The sequence below is a fragment of the Phaenicophaeus curvirostris genome, chromosome 2, assembly GCF_032191515.1.
Source record: "Phaenicophaeus curvirostris isolate KB17595 chromosome 2, BPBGC_Pcur_1.0, whole genome shotgun sequence".
Taxonomy (NCBI): Eukaryota; Metazoa; Chordata; class Aves; order Cuculiformes; family Cuculidae; genus Phaenicophaeus; species Phaenicophaeus curvirostris.
The window spans coordinates 110,075,700-110,094,918 of record NC_091393.1 but is presented as its reverse complement, the minus strand read 5'-3'; positions in this window follow the sequence as shown (position 1 = coordinate 110,094,918).

The window sequence follows — 19,219 nt, the reverse complement described above, 5'->3', positions numbered from 1 at the left end:
GCATCCCCTATTAACTTCTCATTCCTCTTGGTGCAGAACATCAGAGGCCACCATATGTCTCATCGTAATATTTCCAGTCTGTAAGAGGGCAGAGGGAGCAGGAAGTAACTGCAAGATAGTTCAGAATCTTTCATCTTCATTTCTAAATCCGTTAATTCCTTTAAAGTACATACTCTCTTTCTTTCTTACCACGAGAAACAAGAACTTATTTGAATGTCAAACAGGGCCCTAATGAATCCCACAAGATAATCACAGCAGCAGCTGTCCAAGTTAGTTTCTATAAATAATTCTATATGATCTTTACCGAAGTTATTAAGTGCTAGCTCGGGAGGCTGCCTTTTCCTTCCTCTCTCACACCGCTTTGAAACCAGGGATGCTAATGGACTGGTTAAGGCCTTTTAAGTGCTTCACCTTAGGATCATAGAATCATAGAACTGTTTGGTTGGAAAAGACCTTTGAGATCACTGAGTCCAATCGTACCTGTCCATTACTAAACCAGATCCCTGAGCACCTTGTCTGCACATCTTTTAAATACCTCCAGGGATGGTGACTCAACCACCTCCCTGGGCAGCCTCTGCCAGTGCCTGAGAACCCTTTTGGTGAAGAAGTTTCTCCTAATATGCATTCTAAACCTCCCCTGGCCGAGCTTGAGGCCATTTCCTCTTTTCCTATGGCCTGTCACTTGGGAGAAGAGAGCAACACCCACCTCACTACAACCTCTTGTCAGGTAGTTGTAGACAGTGATCTCCTCAGTCTCCTCTTCTCCAGGCTAAACAACTCCAGTTTGCTCAACTGCTTCTCATGAGATTTTTTTCTCCGGCCTCTTCACCAGCTTCATTCCCCTTCTCTGGACACACTCCTCAATGTTCTTGTGGTGAGGGCCCAAAACTGAATTCGAGGTGCAGCCTCACCAGTGCCGAGTACAGGGGCAGTTCCCTGGTCCTGCTGGTCACACTGTTTCTGATACAAACCAAGATGTCATTGGCCTTCTTGGCCACATGTGCACGCTGCTGGCTAATATTCAGCCGCTCTCAACCAACACCCCGAGGTCCTTCTCTGCCCAGCAGCTTTCCAGCCACTCTTCGCCAAGCCTGTAGAACTGCACAGGGCTGTGATCCAAGTGCAGGACTCGGCACTTGGTGTTGTTGAACCTCATCCCGTTGATCTCAGCCCATCGATCCAGCCTGTTCAGATCCCTCTGTAGAGCCTCCCTACCCTCAAGCAGATCAACACTTCTACCCCTTAGGCTCAGACTGTGATACTGAGCACTGAGCTCCTCAAACCTGCCAGCTGAAATGAAGCATGTAACCATGAAGAGTGAAGTGCTCCTGAGCAGCCGGTATTCTAGTAATGAAGTTGTTGATTCAAATATGTAGAAGTGCCTTACAGTAACATTAGTTGCTATTCAGCAAAGGCTGGCATCTCTAGGATGGTAGGTAGCAAGTGATCTTACACTGTAGTAATGTGATTCAGCAGAGTATGTGTGTGTGTTAGGGGTTTATTACCTTCCTCTAAGGAAGAACGGAGCACACAGTATTTTTCCTCTACCCTTTATAAGTCTTGTACAAAGAAGGGTAAATGACAGTAAACTGAAGTTTTCTTGCCTTGTCTTCTAACATCTCTACACATCACTAGCAGGTGCTTTTTGGCACAGAAGTCTGAGAGGATTCTAAATTTGAATCGCTTTATTCACACATACACACCAGTCCTGAAACGAGGACGTGCAGCCAACATGCAAGGCAGTTCCTTCATGTCAGAATCCTAGCCCAGCATCTCTGTCTGGTTCCAAGAGACAGCTCTTAACACCAGAACTGATTTAACAAGAGGCAAGGCAGACAGCCAATTTCCAGGCTGTTCACATTGCCTCCTCTCCTTCCAGTCTGCCAGGGCACAAAGTCCTTGCATAACCCAAAGACTGAACAGTGAGACAGTGGGTCTCTCCAAGAGGTAAAAACCTCATTGCTCACCATGAAGATAATATTAGCAGATTTGTGGTGATGCTTCCCATAACTATATGCCTGCTTAGCTGTTAACAGAAAAGGTAGCTGCAAAGCTTCAAAGCATCCCTTCTAGCCAGTGTTTCTGCAGTTAGGGTCTTATACAAAGTATTTGTGTCTGCACAACAAGGAATCAACTTTCTCACAGTGCAGTGATGCTATTTCCATTTACCTTTAGAAAGTTTTCAGTGTGTTTAGTGGCAAGCTCATGCTCAATAATTTTCATTCCCTGCCTGATGGGTTACACAAATGGGGACATTTTTACTTCATGAAGCTCATTTCTCTTCCCTCAATGACTTCAGCTTCGTGCTGACGTCTTCAGGGCATCCCTCAAGACTACTGTTTCAGGGATTCTTTTCTCAGAAAAAAAAAAGGATTTAGTTTAGCTCACAGCTGGCTGTCTCTAGTTCTGCTGCCCCTTTCCCCTTCAATTGTTTCAGGTTTCTAAATCAGATGCCACCAGTAGCACAGGAAGGCTGCGGTCCCTTCCAGCCTGTTCACAGCACTGCCCACAGACTGATGCAAACTGGCACATTCAGTGCCTGTGCAGACAGCAGCTGTGTAATCCAGTGGCATTTCCTTCTAAAATGTTCAGCACAGAAGAGGAGCTTGAAAGGAACACAAAATGAAGTAACAGTTTGGGGAGAAATGCATTTCCAGCCCCAGAGGCAATGCTGTGCAAGGCAATAAATCCTCTTGTCTGTATCTACCAAAAGAAGATGACAGTCTTGACTTTTGAGCTCTGTCTCTGCATCCAGGCAGGTGCCTGCAGACCTGCTTTCCCCTCACCTGTACCAGGGACCTACTGGAGCATGCTGCAATTCCCTTTCAGCGTGTGCTCTGGGTTTTCTTTTCCATGGAAACCAGGACACTGTTGAAGGAGGAGGATGGGATAGATGCTGTGTACCTTATTCCAACCTGACATGGCTTTAGGACATGAGCAGATCACTACACCAGAGCTAGACATAGCTCTTTTTTTTTTTAGCTTGCTGGGTATCCAATAGTTTCAGTGTGTGACAGGAAAAACAAGCTCAAAGCATCCAATTCATACAGAAAAATACCTGCTAGGCTAGGGGAAAATAGAGACATAAAAGCAGTCACAGGCAGTTACGTTGCTTCAAGGTAGCGATGCCTCCCGTCTCATTCAGTCATGATCTGTCCCTGAGCTTTGAAAATAGCAGAGTGAACAATAGTCATTCCAGAGCAGAAAACGTTGGTGTCTGTTGTGCCGGCACACTGGGACTTGAAGGGTGATTCCTGCCTGATTTCATTCCCAAGATCCCAGTGGTTTTTTTTTTTTAGATTATTCCTTTTCAGTAGGAGTAGCCCTGCTTCAAAATTTCCCAGGAAAACAACATTTTTGATTAAAAAAATGCAGTTTCTGCCACACAAACAATTAACCCACTAACTGCTCGTTCATCAGGAGACATGAAAATGGGGGGTTTAGGGTTGCCTACACACAGTTTGCTGTCCTTCACAGCATCGAGCTGTCCTGAAAGCCTGAAGGCTGAGTTCTTCCCTGTGAGGCCAGTGGGGAGCTGCTCCCCCCACTGCCCTCCAGCTTCTCCTGCCTAACTATGGCTCCAGCAGGAAAATGTGCTTTCCTGGCTGTATGCAGTGCATGATGGTGACATTAAGAGGAGCCTGACCCAGGAGGCCAGACCAGACACAACTCACAGGGAATGTGGATTGCTGGCACAGGGAGCTGTACTTTAGCTTTGAGCTCTCTCAAAATAAAAGGCCAAAGGGCTTTTCTCTCCTGCCTCCCTTTTCCATCACCCGGGCATTCTCTTTACCTGTACCTTTTAGCTCTCAGTTCCTCTACCCAAGCACAGTCTGTTCTGCTTTGGTTGGATTTGAGGAAAGGAACTGCAGATATAACACAGATCCTCTTGTTTACATCCACCTCTTCTCCCAGCACTTTGGTAAAACCAAAAGTGCAAATCTTCTGTCTCCTTTTCTTTAAGCCCGGATCACCTCCCTGAACACTTTCTGTAGTGATTTCAGCTACATTTTTCCAAGAAGAAATAAACCACTTCACGTTCAAAAGCCACAAATTGTTGCTTCCATTTTGTCAGAAAGGCTGGGATCCTTCCAGGTTCCGAAACATACTCCAATCTGCCAAATTTTGTCAAATGTTACCTTCCTTTGACTAGAAATATTCATACTTTTTAGGTTAAAGAGCAAGAGGGGAAAGCAGCCATTCAAATGGGTTCTGTGTTTTCTGTGTGCAGACCTGGGCGAGGAGGAACGTGGAAAGGCAGAATAAAGCAGAAAAAAGTCGACAGAAATAGCCAGCTGAGGACCACTCTGAGTTTATAATTGGGATCAGATTCTGCCAGTCTCACTCCTGCAGTGCAATCCCAATGGGTTTCTGGAGGTGCCTCACAGGATTTGAGCCAATGTTTGACATAAACAAGGGTTATGGAATCTTGTCCTTGCGGAGCAGGGGTCAGAAGGCTGTTAATGATGCAATTGCTGTGCTCCTGACTGGCAAGCCTGCTTCCATTCCAGGTTGATAAGCTGATTCCTTACAGTGGGAGTGGTGTGGAGAAGCATGGTCATCACCATTTGGACTCATTCTCATATGATGTATTCCACACACCCCCATGCTCTCTTACGGAGAGAGATCTGGTGACGGAGGATGGCAAGTCACTGCAAAATGATCTCAAATCCTCCAGTCACTTGTAGTTAAAGCTGTATAACAGTGCAAGACCAGACACAATGTGAAAAGTGATAATGCACACCTTATTTCATTCCAAACTATTTTCTAAGCTTGTGTGATACAAATCCTTACTGGGCAGCTCACTTGCTTTTCATGTCAACCTTTGCTACCTGGTGTGGGAAAGAAATATCAATTTGAAATCTGCCATGGTGCCATGTATCTAAATAACAATTGGCATGGAGTCTGGATTCTGGGGTTGGATTCTCCCTGGATTCTCCCTGCCAGGAAGCAATGCTGCAGAGGGGCTGTAGCTCTGGTCCTTGAAGAGACCTGGCTACTCTATCTGTGTGTTCTTGCCCTGTGTCTCACAGTGCTTGAAGATGCTAATTTGTTTGCATTTTCCTCTGTCCATTAATTTATGCTGTCCTTAAAAATTCAGCTTTTTAAAGTAGTGATGTGTATTGTCTATCTAAAAGATTAATCACAAGGAGGTGCTTGATGTGGGAAGGTGTTTCTGGAGAGGCTCCTTGCGTGTGCTCCCACCTCTGAATGGCAGCTTCTAGTTGGTTCCCTTAGCTTTTGGAAGTAATGTTTAGTCTGACCCGTGCCATCCGTGCAATCTACCTGGCCCTTTGAAGTGCAAATATTAGCATAAATGCATATTAAGAAATCGTATGTTAGCTCTTTAGCTGAAATAAAGAGTGGGTGTTCCCGTGAAGGCGGGCAAATGGTGTTGATTTACTCTGACTTGAGGATTTGTCCCCTTATCGCTTCTTTATACACATTTTAGAGGAGCTGCCAGCTAGATTGTTTAGACTTTTTCTGGAACTTGGGAAGTAATCATATGGTTAGGCTGACTGTTGGAGGGCGATATTGGAGAATCTCTCTCAGGAATGGTTTTGGTGGATAGCCATTTCCTCAGGTGAGAGCAACTTGTTTAGCACAATCCTTCCTCCTAGTCCTGCCTCTCAGCTGGGTCCTCCTTCTCTCAGCTCTGATGATCCAGGATTATCTGTGTGTCTGACCCCTCTGTCTTTTGAAGGTGATCTCAGACTTGCTGCACCCATGCTGTGCCAATCAGAGCCCCTAGATACAGCCCCAGCCTCTCTCCCAGTGTGCCTGTATGGAAAAGGTACTTTCCTGCTCTGGTGTTACTGCACAAATGCAAAGCAAAGGCAACACACATGAAACAGCACCAGTGCTTCCAGGAAATGCCAGGCTTCCTGCTCCAGGGTGACGTCCCTGCTCTCCACCCACAACGTGTGGAGGTAAGGGCTACGTGCCAGGCACCCTGATATTGCCCCAGCCCTTCCTGAGGAGCACCTGCAGTGCTGCTGCTGACATCGTGCTGGTGGCTGTATTGGTTTTAAAAGCTGGGTTTGTTTATGGTATAATTGGATCACAGTTTTCTTGGGCAATTTTACCTCTCTATTAAGGAAGCTGTGAGTATATCTGCAAGCTTTCATACATTGAGATAAAACTCGTGGTGGTGCTCAGCCCCCTGCACTGCGGCTGCCACCTCCAGGAGATGCTTCTGTGCCTGGATGCCCATGCACGGACACAGATGTGTGCACACAGCACCTGATCCTGCTTCTTAGATATTTTTAGCCCAATTCCCAGAGTTGTTCTGCTTCCTGCTGATGACTGGGAAGCTGTAGTAGTGCGGTTTCCTTTCACCAGCCTCTCAAGTGTAGAAATTATGGTGAATTTGAGAACAAGTGCGATTAGATTGATAGTTACACCTCCTCCTTTAATTAGCCAATCACAGGATCTGCGGAGACAAGGAGGGAGAGGGGGGCAGGAATAAGATTTCGCCATGGCGAGAGTGCTGGAGGTTCTTTCTTGTCTGTTCTTTCTTCTCTGTATGTTCTCACTGAGAATGAACCCCTTTGTGATGTGTGTTTGATTTACCTCTGGCCTGCCTGTGCTCCATCAATGGTTTCTCTGACCTCGGCTCAACGACTATGCAACCGAGCGTTGTAAATTATCTTGTCACCAGAATCTCTGTTTAGGCAAGGATAATCGCTTCTTTGTCAGAACCCAGGCTTGGCGTCCAGAAACAAAAACTCTACCGCATAATAATGAGAGCAACGTGCTATTAGGGATGAGCGCCCCCCTCCCCCCGCCATATAGAAACTACCACACACGGGTGCTTGGAGCCTGAAACATTAATTTGTGCAAAGTGCTTAGCAAGCCTTCGCAGAAAGGTGATAGAGTCTAAAATATGATTTTTAGCTGCATTATGAAATGCAGCATGCCCTGTCCTTTATCTAACAGAGTCTCTCTGTGCCTCGCTGTGGCGACACTTGGCAGCGCTGCCATCACTGCTTGGCAATGCATCTGCTGGCTCCATGTTGCAGGGAGCATTCCACACCATATTGGCTCTCCAATCAATTGTGGCTCACAGTCTGTTTTTTCTATACCCAAGGCAATCAAAAATGCAGTGCTGATTCCTTGCAGCATGTCAGAGGGGTTAAGCGGAGTGGTTGTGTTCTACTTGCTAGGAGCAAATTGTGTTATGGAGATGAGGAGTCAAATGGCCATGTGGCTGCAGGTATGTATGGATTCCTTCAAGGATACATATCCTCACTTGGCTTTGCTAGCTGGGTGTGGGAGACATCAAAGGGACTGGCTATGGTAGTGGTGATTGTGTCCAGTGAGCAAGAATCCATTTAAGATGTAGTATGCTTGCTTATGCCAAATCTGTGCTTGTGTTTGTTTCACTTCTGTGGAGAATCGCATTTTCCCTTCATCTGTCTCAGAATGATGGAAAACTTCATAGAATCCCAGAATGGCTTGGTTTGGAAGAGACCTTCAAGCCTGTCCACTTCCAATCACCTGCCATGGGCAGGGACACCTTCCACTGGATCAGGTTGCTCAGAGCCCCATTCAACCTGGCCTTGAACACCACCCTTTAGACCAGCTCATCAGCAGCTTTCAATTTCTCTCTCCAAACCCTTGACTGTAAAACCTCAGGCAGCTAAACTATTATTTCTGTATGTGAAGGAATCACACTGTCTTGTTCTTCCTTCCAAAGCTTTCCTCTAGCACAGGATTTTCTCCTCTTCCTCTCCATAGTAACACAGGAGCTGGTGTATTTGTTAGGAATGTAGTTAGTATGCAGAGAATACACTCAGAAACTGATTTTTCACATAGCATAATTATGAATATGTATTTACTTGAATAAGCTGTTGATTTTACATGAGTTTTGCACACTGTTTCTTAGGCAAATATGCTAATGATTGATGTGTGAAAATCTACTTTATTTTGGGCTTGTCAGACCAACTAACACAGTGATCCAAATCCAGAAAATTATTTCCTTGCACCTAAAGAAAAATTATAGGAATATTCCAGTGAAGCTGATTACTGATACATCAAACCCTGCTCTGTGGATGTGATGAATTTGCAGCAATATTTTCAAACAACATTTATTTTGCAGTTGTCTCTTGGCATTGGTGTTCAATCAAGTCCTCATGGCTGCATTAAACATAGTGGGAAACCAAGTTATAAAATCATCATAGAACCACAGAATGGTTTGCGTGGGAAGGGACCTCAAAACTCATCTAGTTCCAACACCCCTGCCATGCGTGGGGACACCTTCCACTGGATCAGGTTGCTCGAAGCCCATCCAAGTCCCTTCCAACCCAAATCATTCTGTGATTCTAGGATTCTGTGATACAGGAGCAAGCTCGGCAACAGCCACCAGGATGCTCAGGGAGCTGGGACATACAGTGTATGAGGACAGGGTGAGAAAGCTGGTTGTTCAGCCTGGAGAAGAGACGGCTAAGGGGCCGTCTTACTGCTCAATGTAACCACCTCATAAGTGGAAGAAGATAGAGCCAGACCTTTCTTGGCGGTGCACAGCAGAAGGGCAAGGATAGTGAACAGCAGCTGCAGCAGCATAATCCCAGTTAGATATGAGAACTTCACAGTGAAGATGATCAAGCAGTAGAATGGGTACTCAGAGAGACTGTAGACTCACCATACCTGAATATATTCAAAACCCACCTAAGCAAGGCCCTGAGTAACCTCATCTCACATCAAAGCTGATCCTGTTTGAGCAGGGGTAAGGACCAGAAGTGTGTCATCTCTCTTGCAGCTTACTTTATGGTGAGTTTATACAAACACTTCTGGTGAATATTGCACTTGGAAAAGTACTCATTTTATCTGTATGTTGGATATCTTTCATGTCGCTGTAAATTCCACCAGAATGGCATCCAAAGAATGGGAGCTTTGCTAAAGAAATGAGTGCTGAGACTCATTTATATCATGACAGTCTGGCTATGAATTTATAGTTTTTATCCCTCTAGAAAGTGACTAGTTCCATACCTATGGATCTCTGTGGCAGCTGCTTCTAGGGATGAAAACCTGGTGCTTTCATGTACAGTTGCAGTGGGTGCATCCTCTGCCCTTCACTCTGTGTTTCCAGCTGACCTGACTGTACTGACCAGGCTACACAGCCCCACAAAGAACTGCATGAAGAGATGCAGTTGCTCTTCAGCACAACTGCCAAAAAGCCAAAGGTACAATCTAAGCATCAGTTCAACGTGGAGAAGCATGCAGAGAAGTTCCAAGCTGACTTGAGTTTGAGTCCAAGGGTCCTGGACACTGGTATAAATGACAACATGAGTTCACATTTCCCCTCCCTTAAACATGTGCATACAAGTCCTAGAGGTGGCATTTACTCCAAAAATAAGCTAAGTAAGTAGATTTACACAAAAAACACTAATTGTTTTTTGTGGTTTTCTTTTGGAATGTGAATGAGATGTTACCTGCAAGATGACTTCAATAGTTGGTTCTATTGGAGCAGATCCAGGGAAGGCCATGAAGATGATCAGAGGGCTGGAGAAACTGCTATGAAGGCAGGCTGAGAGAGTTGCAGTTGTCCATCCAGGAGAAGAAAAGGCTCTGGAGAGACCTTGGAACAGCCTTCCAGTACCTGAAGGGTGCATACAAGAAAGCTGGGGAGGGACTTAGGAAGAAATTCTTGATGATGAGAGAGGTGAGGCACGGGCATAGGTTGCCCAGAGAAGTTGTGGCTGCCCCCACCAGAAACTGCCTAGGGGGTTGGAACTGGATGATCTTTAAGATCCCTTCCAACCCAAACCATTCTATGATTCTATTCCATTATTGAGGATGAACCAGACATGAGTTTGTATATGGAGCTTGTATATGGGCATTTCAGTGTTCTAATTTTCTGACTGATCTAGTCAGTGAAGCACACATAGAGGAGTCCTCCAAACAGCATAAGAAGCTTTCTTAAGCTCCCAGAGAGCTTTTTAATTTCTGTTTGTATAGCAAATAAATGTATGAGAAGAATTAAACTTGGGGGGAGCTAAGTGGTCTGGTTTTTCTATACCCATGGCAATAAAACATGTAATGCTGGTTGCTACACAGTACAAGATTTTTGAGTACAAGATGTGTTGCTTGCTGTTTCCCGGAATAAAAAAAATGAGCTGTTGAGTCTTAATGCACTATTCCAATTATGGTTATAAAATACTGAATCAAGTCTTTCTTTTAAAAAAATCCTTGCTTGGAATTAAACAGTTCAACAGAATTAATAATGACTCCAGATGGGCCTGGCTTTGGCACTACGAAGTGTGTGAAAGGAAACATTTTCAACCAGAAGTCTGAATGATTTATACATGTCCTTGAAGGATTTTTCCCCAGGAAAGATGCCCTTTCCACCTCTGCACATTTGGAGCTAACAAAGGAAGTGGCAGTCACAGAGTGAAGATCTTGGCACTGGTGGCACACACACATATGCTCATGAGCAGGAGTGACTGAAGAGTACAATTAAATAGTACAATAAAAAGCCCCAGTGAAGCTGCTTTCTCCCCACCCTCTGTGCCTTATTTCCCTCTTCATAAAGGAGCCAGAGTAGCATTTCCTCACCTTGAAAAGGTGGTGAAAATAGGTAATCTTTTGTGATCAGGGGATAAAGAGACATCATGATACTGATACTGATAGCAATATGTTAGTAATAAATACAGCTCCAGCTTGCAGGTTAAACGTTTGCTTAGATCTGGGAGAGGTCAGGCCCAAAAGAGAGAGGTCCATGTTTGGCAACAATTATTTCAGTATCGAATGTTGAGCCGACTTGGGGTGACTGGAAATCACGAAAAGAAAAGTTATAAGCAAACATCAACTTACTACATTGAACAATTGTCTCCCTTTCCCACAGCATCCCTGTTACAACCACAAAGTCTTCAACAGACATTTAGCTTTCTTAAATGCAAGTGAGCAGCTGAAGTTAGGAGAAAAGTTAGCAGGATGTGGTCAATCAGCCTCTTTACTGGTTGCCAGTGATTCATGGATTACGTTACACAGAGGAACAAGAAGACAGATTACATACACTTTGTATGTTACATTAAATCAATTATTAATGGACAGCTGGGTATCTGACTGCCATGTACGCTGTCATGAATTTGTGAGGCTGATGAACAGTGGAGCAGAGGCTGATTGACTGCCCCAAATCACTTCTTTACCAAATACGGGTTTTAGCCTGGTTTCAGTTAATGGAAACCCCTGAGTTTTGGAGGTTCGCATTCTGCGTCTTCCTTGATTTACAGCCCATTCCTTGATCAAGACTGTAGGGAGGATGACGGGAGTGGAAAGGACAACAGATGGCTTCTGTCTCACATTACATCCATTTGTAACCTGCAGACTGAGCTGCTTTTCCTCCTGCAAAGCCTGATATATCCTCCAGTGCTCCCAAATGCCTCAGAACCTTCCTCCTCACCAGATTCCCCCTTTTTACTCCAACCTCCCTTTCCTTTATTCTGCCACTTCAATACTTTCTGTCTGGTAATGTCACAGAATCATAGAATCATCATGAAGTCGTTTGGGCGGGAAGGGACCTCAAAGTTCATCCAGTTCCAGCCACCCTGCCATGGGCAGGGACACCTTCCACTGGATCAGCTTGGTCAAATCCCATCCAACCTGGCCTTGAACACCTCTGGCGATGGGGCATCAACAGCTTCTCTGGACAACCTGTGCCAGTGCCCCACCACCTTCACAGGATCTCTTCCTAAGATCTCATCTCAAGATCCCCTCAAGATTATCCTCAAGATTATCAGCTGAAAGCCTTTCCCCCTTATCCTGTCCTGGCACTCCCTGATAAAGAGCCCCTCCCCAGCTTTCCTGTAGTACTGTCACGATCTTTCTTTGCATGTAAGACTGCCCTAGTGTCCTTAATTTATGGGCCTAGGTTCAACATGTCTGTTTGGCGATGTTAGTTACTCTGCACAAAAAACTTCCTTTCTTATTGGTGGTCCTGAGGTTTACGCCAGGCTTGTGAGCGCTCATCCTTTTAAATGAATAAATGGCATTCTTATGTACTTGCTTTACAACGTTATTTCCACCGGAAAATAATCAGGTTCCAATACTTGAGCAACCTGACCCAATGGGAGGTGTCCCTGCCCATAGCAGGGGGTTGGTCTTTGCCAACATAAACCAATCCATGATTCAATTATTCCACTTCCTAGAGCCATCAAGTGCTGAGAATTTCATGGCTTTGTCATGCAAATGTCATGATCCTTGTTATAATTTAAAAGCAGAGGCAGTATGATTAGGAATTTCATTTATTAACTCTAATTAATGATCTAATTAAAGGCAGGTCCTGCCAAACTGACCTGATTGCCTTCTATGACAAAGTGACCCGCCTACTGGATGAGGGAAAGGCTGTGGATGTGGTCTTCTTGGACTTCGGTAAAGCCTTTGACAGAGTTTCTCACAGCATTCTGCTTCGGAAACTGTCAGCCTCTGACCTGGACAGGCGCACACTCTCCTGGGTGGAAAACTGGTTGGATGTCCAGGCCCAGAGAGTGGTGGTAAATGGTGTTAAGTCCAGCTGGAGGCCAGTGACAAGTGGGGTTCCCCAGGGCTCAGGGATGGGTCCAGCCCTGTTCAATGTCTTTATCAATGACCTGAATGAGGGGATTGAATGCACTCTAAGTAAGTTTGCGGATGACACTAAGCTGGGAAGAAGTGTTGATCCACTTGAGGGTAGGGAGGCTCTGCAAAAGGATCTGAACAGGCTGGACCACTGGGACCAACAGCATGAGGTTTAACAAGGCCAAATGTCCGGTCCTGCACTTGGGGCACAACAACCCTGTGCAGCTACAGACTAGGAGAAGAGTGGCTGGAAAGCTGCCTGCAGGAGAAGGGCCTGGGGGTATTGGTTGACAGTGACTTAACATAAGCCAGCAGTGGCCCAGGTGGCCAAGAAGGCCAATGGCATCTTGGCTTGTATCAGAAACGGTGTGGCCAGCAGGTCCAAGGAGGTTATTCTCCCTCTGTACATAGCACTGGTGAGACCACACCTCGTATACTATGTTCAGTTCTGGGCCCCTCACCACAAGAAGGATGTTGAGGCTCTGGAGCGAGTCCAGAGAAGAGCAATGAAGCTGGTGAAAGGGCTGGAGAACAAGCCTTATGAGAGGCAGCTGAGGGAAGTGGCGTTGTTTAGCCTGGAGAGAAGGAGGCTGACAGGAGACCTTATCACCATCTACAACCACCTGAAAGGAGGTCGTAGCGAGATGAGTGTTGGTCTCTTTTCCCAAGTAACAAGTGATAGGACAAGAGGAAATGGCCTCAAGTTGTGCCAGGGAAGGTTCAGGTTGGATATGAGGAGAAATGTCTTCACCAAAAGGGTTCTCAGGCACTGGCAGAGGCTGCCCAGGGAAGTGGTGGAGACTCTGTCCCTGGAGAGATTTAAAAGACAGGTAGGTGAGGTGCTCAGTGATACAGTTTAGTAGTGGACAGGTATGGTTAGACTCAATGACCTCAAAGGTCTTTTGCAACCAAATAGTTCTATGATTCTTGTTCTGCTTAGTTTGTGCCCTTTTGCAAGAGATCGGTAGTCGCGCTGATCATGCACTTTCTCCTCTCTCTGCCTCTGGGTGTGAACCATCTCGTGTTGTCCATGGCTTCATAACTTTTCCTTTCATTCTCCGTGTTTAGATGAATTTGACTTGTTTAAACCAAAGCTCATCCAAGCAAATGGAAAAATTCCTCAATCCCTCAGTGTCTTTGCCTCGTAATCTTGGCTCATTTCTCGAAAGTTTTGTGCCTTTTGTATAATTATTTATAGCTTTGCAAAGTCAGGGGGAAAGGTTTATAAATGTTGCCCTAATGGGATCTTAGAGTTTCACACCTGCTCTGCTAAGCTGTAAATGAGCTCGAAAACCCCGGAAAATCTGTGAGCTGGATAAAATAATACTGATGGTTTGCTGTTCTTGTTGGGCTTTAGGCAGGCAAAGCAAAGCACCAGCAACTCTGCCTAGGAAGAAGGGAAAGAAAGGGAAAAAAGCCAAACCTCATAAACATTTCCTTTCAAGGAAAATAGGTTTTGAAACAATGTAAATAAAGACACTACCAAACCCATGTTTTTCTTCTAGGAAAGGGCTATCCAGGATGGAGGGTTTTTTTTCCACTGAGGAAATAAAGAAGCCTGTGAAAAAGGTATCAAAATCTATCAGCAGCATAGCAATCTGGCAAGAATAGGAACAATTACATGAAAATGAACCTCTTTTTGAGGATTTTAGGAACTGTCTGTGAAATATTTTGTGTTTCGAAGGTCTCATTTTCTGACTAAAGATCAATTTCAACAGAGAATTTTCAGCCTCTGCTTTTTTACATCATTTTGAAAGCAGCAGATACTAACACTAATCTTTACTTACAAAAATAACCCCGGATTGGAACAAATCACTCAGAAAAACACAGCCACACTGTTCTGCCTTGCTAAGAGACACAGTCTTCCCACCTCCATCCTGACCCAGCCCATGATACAGGTATGAGTTGAGACTCGAATCCTGCAAGACCCTATGACAGGTGGGGTTGGTTTTCATCTGCTGAAAGAGGGGTTGCAGGGTTAGAACACAAGCTTCAGGTCTGTGTATCTGCAGTGTTATTTCCTTTTCAGGCTATACTCTTTGCAACAGTCTTAAGAGAGGCAGAGAGGCTTTTAGCTGTTCTCTGCTGATTGGGAAAGGGCAGTTCCCAGCCCATTCCTTGGCTGTGGAATCCTTGCTGCTGCAATCGTCAGATCCGAGGGGAGATATTAAAATGAGGAGAGAGACTGTACTTCTAAGGCAGATCCTGGGCCATTAAGTTATACCTGGGCATGTGGACACATGCTGCCTGGGTGAAAGGAAAAGCTATGAGCCCAAACTGATTGTTTATTGATAGAATTTTTTTTCTTAAAAATGCAAATGTGCAGCAGGACTGCATGTGTTTCTGATGTGCCGGAAAAAGGTGTTTGAATGAACTGGTGGATTATAAAACCCACTAGAAAGTGGAGCTGACATCTGCTTTCCCAGTTGCCTAGGTGATTAACATGAGATAAAAACAGTTCTTCCTATATCTGGTCTTTAATCTTTAAGACAAAGAGGGTTTTGGCTTTGTGTTACAAGACATGGAGGCGTTTCAGCAGCCAGATTTCACAAGATCTGGTTCCTCCTCCTTTCCCTTTGCTTGTGTCGTGCTCCAGCCATGAAGGTCACCTTGCTGAGCACCCTTGGAATCGTCTCAGGGCCAGAGAGGACACTGTCCCTGGGGCAAGCACCTTCAGTGGGTGCATGCCTGTGTATAGATTTCCCACTAGGTATAATTACCCATCCCTGGAGGTGTTCAAGGCCAGACTGGATGGGGCTTTGAGCAACCTGATCCAGTGGAAGGTGTTCCTGTCCATGGCAGGGGGTTGGAACTAGATGGGCTTTAAGGTCCCTTCCAACTCAAAGCATTCCACAATTCTATGAATTCACCCCTCATCCTTTCTCCATTGCCTCAACTGGGAGAGTAAGTCCCTTGTGACAGGGATCCTCTCTTGCTCTGTATTTGTACAGCACACAGGCAAGGCCACAATCTCCATTGATGGCTCCCAAATACAAGGTCTTCAGGTGAGGCTTTGGATACAGAAGTGTCGTGTAAGATGGCCTCAGGCAACCTGGTTCTGCTGCGTGCTTTCCCTTCTCCTTTCTGAAGATCTCAGGCTGTTGAACAACACGAGGCAGGGAAATGCTGTTACCCTTGTTTGACAGCTCAGGAAAGAGAAGTAGAAAAATGTGGAATAACATTAGTTTCTGGAGCACTTTTTTTGCTCCTCTCTCCCCCAGTTCAGTAATAGAAAGAGACAAAACTTTTTTAAAAACATAAAGTTCCCAGCCTATCTTCAAGTTTTTACCTCCTGCTTCTTCTCCTTGTTCCCAGGCTGGCAGAAGCCGCAACATCTGCAAGAATGTGTTTCCTTTAACTCCTTCACTTTCCTCCCTGCTTCTCTGCTGACCTCTGGAAACTCTCCAGGGATTAGCACAGCAAATCTTAGCCGTACGAAAAGGTCTCATCTTTACAGAGGCAGCCACCGACCATGCGTGTTATGCCTGTTCAGTCCTGAGGTTATAGATACCTGCATCCATCTTGGCCTGTTTATCCACAAATATGGCATTTTGGTGAGACTCAAACACCCACACAGTGATACGAATCCAATTTTTTTTTTAGTTTATTTTACATATTTTTAACTGAGAAGCAAAAGGAACATCATCCCCTTCGATGAACCTCACAGCTCCATGGTGGAGGAGGCAAATCATAGAATCATGGAATGGTTTCAATTGGAAGGGACCTTAAAGCCCCATTGACAGGGACATTTTCCACTGGATCAGGCTGCTCAAAGCCTCATCCAGCCTGGCCTTGAAAACCTCCAGGAACAGGGCATCCATGACTTCTCTGGGCAACCTGGGCCAGTGCCTCACCACCCTCACAGGAAAACATTTCTTCCTGATATCTCAATCTCCCCTCTTTCAGCTTAAAACCATTCCCCTCATCCTATCCATGCACTCGCTGATCAAGAACTGCTCCCTAGCTTTCCTGTAGCCCCTTTCAGTACTGGAAATCTGCTCTAAGTTCTCCCCTGGAGACCTTCCACTGGATCCGGTTTTTCCAAGCCCCATCCAGCCTGGCCTTGATAAGAACAGCATGTACTTTAAAGGCAAGTAAATTGAGGTAAGGTATTACAGTCCAATTTGACTCTACCAAATTCAGAGGGGATGCTGGAGGGATGGAGCTCCTGGTGCTTGGGCCAGAGTAGCCCATCACCTGAGCTATACCCAGGAGAGGAAACCATTCTCCTTCGGGCCAGACCCTTCCCATTACCGCACATGGCAGAATGGAGGGCTGCCTTTTCCATTCTGCACATTATGCATGAATTTGGAGCTGCTTCAAAATTCAAGTTTTAAAAACAGAAAGAAGAAGAAATGATTTCAGACACGTTTCCTGGGTCACTGTTTGGTTTTGATGTCTCATCTGAGGGCAAATGGCAGGCAGCAGAGGCAGGCATTGCTCGATGTGTGTTTCCCTGGCTGGCAGGGACACCTAGTGGGTAGGGCAACGTGTGCTGGGGAAGGCTGGGAAAAACATGCTCTCCTGACTTCCCACCAAGGGCAATATTTCATCTTGTGAGTCACAATTGTGCCTAATTGATGCTTATGTTATCCTTATGAATTAATATGGGGCTGGGAGGAGTTTCCAGGCAAGCCTCCTTCAACGAACAGTCACTGCAGTGGAAAAAAGGTGATCTGAGCAGCGTTCCCTAAACCACAGCTAACGGGGAGCACTGCCAGCCCAGTTTTTGTGCGATTTATCCCTATGCAGCCTGTTAACAGTCACAAGAACACCTACACCGGCGGCGTGCGAGCGCTGACTTGGTGAGGTGTGATTCATCTCTGTCTGCAGTGACGTGTTTCACAGGGCGTTGCATCGGCGCCTCTATTGCACTGCAGACACCTACAAAATGACGTGTACTCCTGCCCTTGGTGGGATGGCTTCAGCAGAAGAAGCAGCAGGAAGCTTAAAAAGACGAGGGAGGCAGTGTGACCACCCTATACCTCCCAACACCAGTGGTGCTGTTCAATACCAGGGCCAGACCCATACCCGTTTCCAGCACAAACCAGGCTTTGCTGGCCTGGTCCCTCAAGCTACTTCCCAGATTGGCTCCTTGATTGTATTCCCTTAACACAGTCTTTTAGGGGAAGAGGTTGTTGACCAATTTGTTTGTTTCCATCAAGGGGCTATTGACAACTTTTTTCCTGGCCTCTTCCCAAGCACCTGTCTGCAAGGCCTGTCATGCAGATGCTCTCTTCTGGATCAACAGCGCCCCTAAAATCCTCCAGCCTATGCCAGAAGCAGGGAAGTTACATGGGAGAGGTCTCTTGCTGGGAAAAGCCAAGCCCATAATTTCTTTTTCTTTTAGGATCAGTGTTTTTCCTCTGGAAACTACCAAATCTGGAGGGTGGGAAGCAGCTTCCTCCTGCTCGGGGGTGAGGTTCTGCCACTTAGACATTTGAGATGAACTGAATCAGAAATGCTGCACCTAAACAGTTCTGCTCTGAGTGTTTTGAAGCTGTCCTCCTCTGTCATGAACTCACAGTTATGTGGGGTTTTTTCCCTTTTCCTTTATTCCATGTTTTACCAGGAATTCTACCTTAGTTTTAATGGGCGTTTGCATCATTTCTTGTGTGCTATATTAAGGAGCATCTACAACATCAACAACTGGTTTTGCTCACTGGTTCTGTGCACAAAGTCAAACCCAAAGGTACAGAGCTTTTTATTTTGCCCTGGTCTCAACATAAATGGAGTGGTTTATTGCTCCTTAGTTCCTGCATTAAAGGACACTTCATTCTCATTTAATGACATTATTACATTTGAAAGAGGGGGTAAAAATTGCTCCTTTCTGATGTAGCTGCATTGACACAGTTTTGTAGCAGGACATAAATATCTGTATTCTAAGTACCGATGATTGGAAGAAGCAGCAGACAATGCATTTCAGAAGCCTATTGGCACAAGTAACCTGGATCCTTACTTATAATCTATGAAAATACAGTTTATGCACAAATTATGATTATCAGCGTGCATACAAATAGATGAAAAGCTCTCAAGGAATTATTGCCATATCAAATGGGAATGAAATTTCAAGCAAGTATTCAAAGCAGATGTGCAGAGATCTTAAGGGCTGATTTCAGTCAATATTTTTATTAGTGATTTGGAGGATAAATATCGAGTACACTTGTACAATTTGCTCGGTCTGACAGACAAGATTGGAACACAAAACGATAAATGGAAGAATCACAGAATCGTAGAATGGTTTGGGTTGGAAGGAACCTCAAAGCCCACCTAGTTCCAACCCCCTGCCATGGGCAGGGACACCTTCCACTAGATCAGGTTGCTCAAAGCCCCATCTGAGCTGATCTTGAACACCTCCAGGGATGGGGTAACCACGACTTCTCTGGGCAAGCTGTACCAGTGTCTCACCATCCTCACAGTGAAGAACTTCTTCCTAAAGGCTAATCTAAATCTTCCCCCTTCCAATTTAAGGCCATCCTCCCTCATCCTATTGCTACATGCCCTTGTAAAAAGCCCCTCCCAGCTTTCCTGTAACCCCTTTCAGTGCCGGAAAGCTGCTCTAAGGTCTCCCCAGAGCCTTCTCTTCTCCAGGCTGAACAACCCCAACTCTCAGCCTGTCCTCATATGAGAGGTACTCTAGCCCTCTGATCATCTTCGAAGA